This window comes from Grammomys surdaster, unplaced genomic scaffold (assembly GCF_004785775.1).
Source record: "Grammomys surdaster isolate TR1022 unplaced genomic scaffold, NIH_TR_1.0 1036, whole genome shotgun sequence".
NCBI lineage: Eukaryota > Metazoa > Chordata > Mammalia > Rodentia > Muridae > Grammomys > Grammomys surdaster.
The window spans coordinates 3,355,756-3,364,156 of NW_021605455.1; the positions used below are offsets into that span (position 1 = coordinate 3,355,756).

The window sequence follows — 8,401 nt, forward strand, 5'->3', positions numbered from 1 at the left end:
CTCTCTCTCTCTCTCTCTCTCTCTCTCTCTCTCTCTCACACACACACACACACCCACACACACACACACACACACACACCTGAGATTGGTCAGCATTTCTGTAGGTTGAGAAGAAATGCTGAGAACCGAGCTCCCAGCAGAGATCATGGGTTTGAAAAGGGAAAGGAGGGCGAGCATTGTTTTATTTAGTTGTTCTTTGGGCCCCAGAAAGCAACTCGAGGAAACGTGCTTACAGTTGTCTTTTAAAAAGTGAGAACGATGAACTCTAGAACTCCAATACCAAATGGAAGATAGAGAGGTTCCTTCACGGAAGAGTCAAGAAAAAGAGGTGTTTTCTTGTGTTTTCAAGACCCCCCCATCCCCACCCCTGAGCATTACCTGGTACCACATGTTGCAACCAAGGCAGAGGAGAAAATGTGAAAATCTTCTGTGTTGCTTTCAAAAGTAAAATTTCACTTACAATTTTCCTAAGTAAGTTTCTTGTGTGTTATTTAAAACCTCAGTTTTCATTTTTTTTCATTTGTGTTGGAGAATGTTAGGGATTTAAATGCTAATGAAGTGTAGAGTAATAAAACTACCCTTTACTTAGAACTCATTATATGTGCACAGATGTCCATGTTTTGAGTCACCTTATATTCAATAGAATGCTACAGAGTGGACACCATATTACAGACAATAAATACGAAGCTCAGAAAAGTAAGTTGATAGAGTCATATGAGTAGTACATAGCAAAGCCAGGACTCAAGCCCTGGTGACTGAGAACAACATTTTCTGTAGTCCCCTTCCTACAATTAGGTTACATGCACAACTCCAAAGTCACTTCCACTACACAGTAGGTTTGACATAGAGAGCTCATCTTTGCTTTCTGCAAAGGAATGCTGCCTTTAGATTGTTAGCCCAGGTAGGGAAAGCTTTATTTTATCCTGTCCACAGTTTGGTAGAAAGCTGTGCTCTCATTTAGAAAGCCCCAGATCTCAACAATAACAACAACAACAGCAAAAAAAGTCTTACATAATTTCCTAAGCTTAAAAACCTGCGACAGAATCAACAGATGAATATTTAAGGACACAGGGCTAGTTATTAACAAAACAGAAGACTTGTAACTCTAATGGGCTTCTCCATCCACACTTGCCTGGCTGGTTCCTACTCACTTAATCACATGGATATGGAAACTGTTAAAATGAGGAGAGGGAGAAACCCTAGCTTTGCTTCATTTCCAGAGGGTTTCCCATGTTTTTAGAATGCTACAGCAAATTCTATGAGGAATACTGAGTGTGGCAGCCGTTAATGACTCCTGCAGCAAAAGGACATCCACTAAATAAGAACTGTTTTTGAATGAACTTAGATCTTCTTCTACAGTCTCTTTTGATCTGATCCCTGAAGTAGAACAGTAAGACAATTCACTTCTGGGTCATAACTGGACTATAGCCTAGGTTGTCCATGACCAGGTTCATAAGAATCTTTGATTCAATGTAACTTTAATAAATTTTGAAGAGGTTGGCTGATTAGTTAAATATATAGAAATTTATCCTTTCAAAATTGTTTGCCTGAGAAAAAGCAGAGAGAGAGAGAAAGTGCGGGATTAGGCAATTTGAAGGATCTGAGTGGGAGGAGTTGGGGGAAGGGAAATTTTGATCAGAATATATTATATGAAAATGTTTAATAAAATTATTTTGTAATGAGTGAAATTTCTCAAAAATCTTGCTATAAATTTTATACTTTGTTTTGCTTACAATTTCACAGGTTGAACAATATGTCCTTATAAAATTCTCATTGATTTATTTTTTAGAATTTCATACACAAATAAATTATGTTTCAACATATCTAATCTTTCCCTAACTCCTAACTCCTCCAATGTCTCTCCATCACCCTCTCAAATTTTTGTTCACATAGATATATGTACACACACACACACACACACACACACACTTCCGAATAGTGGTGCCTTGAGGTATTTGGAGCTCACCATTTGCACATGGGCAACCTGTCAGAGGCCTTACATCTAAAGAAAACTGATTCTCCATTCTCAGTAGCTATGGACTTTCTATACTGCTTCAACTTGGTGATGGGGCTTTTTGAGCACTCCAACCCCTTTCATGTTGGGATTTTGACTGGTGTGGCATTGTGAAGGCCGCATATAAACAACTGCACTGTTCAGAGTTCATGGGCATAACATCCCTGGCATATCCAGAAGATTCAACTTGGCAGCACTTCTCTTGGTCCTCTGGTTCTTAGAATCTTTTGACCACCTCTTCTATGATGCTCATCGAACCTTGAGTACAGTGGTAGTTATACCCCACTAGAGGATAGACACTCCATAGTTATTGTTGTGTGTATTTTGATCAGCTGTGGTTCTCTGTAATAGCCTTCATCTGATGCAAAAGGAAGCTCCTTTGATGAGTTATGAGAGCTGTACTTTTCTCTAGGTACAAGAATGAGTATTTAGAAAGTGGTTGGCTATTATATTAATTTAGCAAGATGGTACTAATGAGCTCTCCTCTGTGGCTCATGACTTCTTCAGCCTGGGTTCTGGGTTAAGTTTATAGTACCAGGCATGAGTTTCATTTTATTAAGTGGGTCTTAAGTCCAGTCAGACAACTGATGGTTTCCTCCTTTCAAAAAACAAACAAACAAGAAACAAGAAACAAAACAATATCCTTTTCTGTGCTTGCAGGCTGATTCTTGAATTACTGGTAACAGCATATTCAAATGTTGTGAATAAAATATCAGATTCAGCTGTTGATTTTAACCTTGGACTTTCACCTAAACACAAGCTCACATGAATGCACACACACACACACACACACACACCTTTATATTTTTCTGTGCTTTCTTTTACCTTCTCTTCCCTTTTCTCATTTTCATTTCTGTTTTCCCTTCCTCCCTTTCTTCCTCCCTGCTACTAACTCCCTTACCTTCCTCATACCTCCTTTATCTCTCTATTTCTTCCTTTCTTCTTCCAGACATTCGTAACAGCCAAATCAGAAAATATAACACGAGTCTTTGGTGGCAAGTTTTGCTTCTTCCCTATCTGAACCTGAAATGCCTAAAAAGTCTTTTCATTGCTCACAGAGATAGATTTGTCAGTAGAATATATTTAATTATGTGTTATTTATCAATCAGGTCCAAAAATAAACCACCGGGTTAATGTATTATCTACTTTGCATTCTTGAACCAAAGCCCTTTTCCCATGTATTCCACAGTCCAGAGAGTGATAGATTTCCTATGTGATGAGAATCACCCAATTGGATCAGAATACTCTCTGAGTTCATATAAAGACTCTTATTGCAAGGATGGCTTCAAAGGATACTGTTCTCTTGTTTTTCAAATGCCCTCAGTTAATGGATCATTGACCTGACAAAACACCAGCATATGCTCTAGATGTTCTTAGTTTTTTGTGTGCACATATTGTTACCCAGAGCTCTCCCAACTGGGATCCCAACAGCTTAAATTATTTTATTTTAATTTAAGATATAATATTTCATCTTTCTTTGAAAGGTATAAATTCTAAGTAAGTGATAACCCCTGGGAAATAGTAAATTAATTTCTATCTATAACCAATTAACAACACATGTTCGTAGACCCCTCTATAACTTCAATAAAAGTATTGCAGTTACAGAATTTATAAAGTATTACAGATTGAGGCTAGACTTGGTAGATCAAAGTCCATTTTAAAATCAGATATTGTTCTCTCTCTCTCTCTCGCTCTTTCTCTCTCTTTGTGTGTGTGTGTGTATGTGTGTATGTATGTGTACGTGTGTGTGTGAGTGTAGTGTAGTGTATATGCATGCACTACCTTTTCCAGAAGGGACTTTCTTAGCACTTCCTTTATCAAATGTACCCACATTTCATATGAATAAGTGGGATCTAGCCTTCTACATTTCTAATGGTGCAGTCTTCATAAAAACACATGTCCTCCTGTGGTTGACACAAACTACCCATAATACAGGGAATATTCTGAGACAAGGCCTAGAATTTGACCCCTCTCCCATTACATCTACTGAGACAACTGTCTTCTTCATTTCAGGATAAAGACCTCTATGTCACTGGTACAGATGAAACCACATGCTTTGCTCTTCTGTGTCCATGGGAGGACTGCCACTCACCATTCTCTTCAAGTCATGTTGTCAACTCATACTCTAATGAAAACCTTCTGTGTAACTCAGAACTCCAATTAAGACCAGTGATCTGACACATGAATTTTCCTCTTACCCTCCTTTACCACAGAACTGCCTGAGTATTCTCTCTTGTACTGAATGGAGGTGTCTAGAAGCTTTCTTTGTGGAAGTAGCAGAGATTTACTTGTGTTAAACATTCATTCTATTTCCTGACTAAAAGCTAATATATTTCAGAATAGATCCAGCTAGGTGTCTTCTCTACAAGCCTGTGCCCTTTGAAGCATTCTGTCTTCCATGGGATCATGACATACCTACACGAGAAAGACTGAAGAGATTTTTTAACCCCCCTGAATAGGGTCTGGACTGATGGATTTTATACCCAATGCAAGCAGTGAAGCCTTGGATGTTATGTCTTTGAATTGCACCGACCCAATCTATTTTTTTCATCAAGGGCTCATAAGCACCACAACAGTCATGACCTTTTCCTTACTTCAGTGTTTAACCCCCAGTGGTCTTCATTATATTGCTCTGTTCAACAAATGTGGATGTCCAGCTCTTTTAACTCCTTCTATCCACAGACAATTTAGAGTTGACTCTAATAAAATGTTTTGCAACTTACAGCATGAAGTCGTTAAAGACTCTCTGTCAGATAATTGATAAAAAGAACAGTGTAACCAGCTCTTAGTGGCCACTGGCTCAAAGTTCATACACCTATACGTGTAAAAATCATACCCCAATCTCCTTTAACCAGCTGGTGTGAGGGTATCCTCCTCCAGCAAAGTGATGGTGATGCTAATCTTTGATCCTCTTTACTATCTGACAGATGGTGCTGTTGGAGGATGGCCCAGGTCATAACTATAACTTGGATGCTAAGATACAGAGAGAATCCCTTTCCACTCTGTTCCCTGCCCAGCACCACACGGATACTCTGAGCTAGTTTCACACCATAATCATGACCATGATTGTGACTGCATATATTTCCTGCTTAGGGTTTTGAGCAAGGCTAAGAGGGCAGGTACCTAAGGCATGTGCCTCCTCAGACACTCTCACATACTAAGTTCACCCTGGTTCCATAATGTCTTTTGATGAAATGTTAGTGTAGATACAGGCATAAGGCCGAGGCTAATCTTCAGAAAGTCATTTGGGTAGGTACTTTCCCTAGAAATTATAATTTTAAACCTGGAGCAGAGGTTAAATTTTTGAAGCTGTTTTAATGTAATGAAAATTCATTGGTTGAACTTGACTCAATAAAATCAAATCATGGCTTACTTGCCTAAATAAAATTTCCCTTGACATTAGTTAGCCTAAATATAAGACAATCATTTATAAACTATTTTTCTTTTATTGTTAATGAAACTTGACATTAAGCTTTTTAGCCATAATAAATTTACATTACCTGTTTTAATCTTAGGAATGCTATTTACAAGACAAAATAAGAATACATGGTCACTCTGCTTATCTTTAAGCCTAAAGTTATAGTTACTTTAAACAGAGCAGGATATAATGTTACCAGAACAATTGACTCCAACTGTTGGTGAAATCAATCAGATGTTTCACAGTACACAAAAAGCTGCGTAGAGCAGCAACTTAACAATCCATAGTGAAGATGGAACATGCAATCAGATATACAAGAATCTTTTCACAGATATCCAATTAGGCTTCATAGTAAGAACAGATCTCCAAGCAGGTGGATGGTTAGGTTTAAAAATGTTCTCTTGTTTGACTATCAGAAGCCTCAAGAAGTTGATATTTGACGCTAGGATCATGGCTCAATTGGAAAAGTGCTTACCACACAAGAATAAGGGTCAGAGTTTGATTCCCCCACCATATAAAAAAATATGCCAGGGTCACAGGCTTGTGCCTGTTTTCCAACAGCAGGGAAGACAGAGACAGGAGGAGCCTGGGACTCACTTGACTAGCCAGTCTACTAAGTCAGCAAGCTCCGAGATCATTGGCTGATTCTTCCTCCAGAAGAGTGAGTAGGGAACACACCTGACATAGACCTCTGTATACCTATGGGACCTCTGCCATACACACACACACACACACACACACACACATACACACACGAAGTTGATATTTCCATGTTCCAGGAATTCACTTAAATTCTTTGGGAGTTTGCTTCAAATTTTAAAGTTATTTTTTCTGGGCTAATCACAAATAAAGGTGAGTTTGCTTATTATCTGTATGAATATTAAATAAACCATTATCATACCTAGTGTATTTTTATGTGTATAAAAGCCTCTCCAGTACAATGCATATTTCTAGCACTACAGAAAGAAATATGAATTATCAACATTCACTCTTTGAGCTGTGTAAAATAACTCTAAGATCATGGCACTAAACACTCAATATTCTGGCATCTACACGGGCTTGCTGGAAAATTCATGCTATCACATTTGACATACCCGTTCTCTCAGGTGAAATACTCTGGGAAAACTCTATAATTCATTACGTTGCTGAATAATTAGATCATCTTCTTGTACAAGGCTACATTTTAAATGACCATTTTAACTCTATAAATTAGAATGGGACTAAGAATAAAAGGGTCTTGAAGAGAAACTAAGGAGTCACTTACTATGAAATAACAGCTGTATAATCTCATACTATGAAGACTCATTCTCAAAAGGCATGCATAGAATTTATATTATTGGTGAATAAGGTCTTCAAATGTTTCAACTAAAAAGTATTATATAGAAATGAAACATACATACTGTGGTGCATTTCTACTTTGGAGGGTGAGGCAGAAAAGAAAAGGAAATTTAGAAGCCAATACTCACCCCATCAACAAACAGAAGGGATGAAAGTCCCAATGTTATGGAGAGGAGATGAAGTCAGACAAAAGATTAAGCCTTACCTCCCACCTCCCGAACTTTGCAGTGATGAATTTGTGGAGCTGATGCTGTTGCAGAGACCACCTTACATATGATCTCGCAGTCTTCCTTGAGTATTCAAGGCAGAAAACAGAGCCAGCCTAGAAGGCAAGTGGGTGTCCCGATGTCTTCAGTCCTGGCTGTCTTTTTTCTTTTTCAGCTACTCGGCACTACACTGGGTTTGCCATTCTGGAAGACCTGCTTTTGAAGTATTAATCTCATCAATATCTTGTTCTCCTTCAGTCGTCAAGTGATATGTAAGGACCAGAGTGTGTTTTCATTGGAGGATTTGCTTCTTACTGAGTGGCCGGACAACCCATCCCAGTTCTCTGGTTTGAGCCATTGGATATCCGTGCATCCCGTGGGCATGCTCGTTCTGCTTGACCTCCCTTCCCACCACGTTGTTTCCTCCTCCCCCCACTTCTCTTTACACATTACTGAGAGGTTAAATTTTTACAAATCATATGTTCATGAGACATTTTTTGTCTTCAAATTGATAGAAGATAAGGAGGACTCATAACCTGGCCATTCACGGTGGAAAACTCCATTGGAGATCTTGAATGTCAGTACACGAGCATGCTTGATCATGGGTTTCAGATGGGAGAAAACGTTTTAAAAAACCAAAGAAACTGAACACACACACACACACACACACACACACACACACGATTAAAAATAATAAAGGTAGATCTTCAAAAGGCCAAAGAAAACCTCCCAGTGGGAGCTGGCACCTTTATTTTTGAGAGGACTAGGGTGAAGCTGCCAACTATAGTTACTTTATAACTGAAGCACTTTATACTCAGGAGCCTAGAATATCACTTGGCTTTACCATGTTCATGTCATCTTCATGATCATTATTTCAAAAAGATCTTTATTCCCCAACATCAACTTGCACAAATTTGCTGTGAGTACAGGAAGAAAACGGAAACTCAGCATTCACTATTCCTTTTGAACACATAATTGTTCCCTAGATTTACCTGAAATCTTGGACTCTATTTTGAAGACCTTAATATCAGCTATGACTTTATGTTAAAGATCAACTGTCTTTAAACCTCGGTACCCACTCCTCACCTTTGGAAATGGAATTGTTTTTCCAATAGTTCTATAAGCTGTCCTTTGGGCTTTTGCTATAGCTATAGCAACCACACTGTTGTGGAGACTTGTAAATAAGCAAGACTTTGGAGACTGGGACGTATGAAAGATACATTGTAACAATACACATTTTAGTTTCTTTGTTTAAACTAACAACGGTAGCTTATTAAAAGTCACAGTGGTATTCCCCTTGGCTCTGATTAAAGATAAGTCTATTTCCTTAAATTTAGTATATACAGAAGGGAGAGAAATAAACAAATTTAGTATATTGCCAGTTTAATTTGACCTTGTGTTCTTGTATTTAAGAATTTCTCAGGT

At 38.3% G+C, this 8,401-nt stretch overlaps 1 protein-coding gene across 1 annotated transcript in view; it reads right to left on the reverse strand.

Annotated features, from left to right (window-relative positions):
- The window catches only part of Slc14a2 (solute carrier family 14 member 2), a 420,436-nt gene extending 413,220 nt beyond the window's left edge, over window positions 1-7,216 (reverse strand). Inside the window, exon 1 of the mRNA XM_028783201.1 lies at window positions 6,976-7,216. The gene's annotated coding sequence lies outside the window, so the exon portion shown is untranslated. The remainder of the gene's footprint in view (window positions 1-6,975) is intronic.
- Window positions 7,217-8,401: the final 1,185 nt, after the last annotated feature.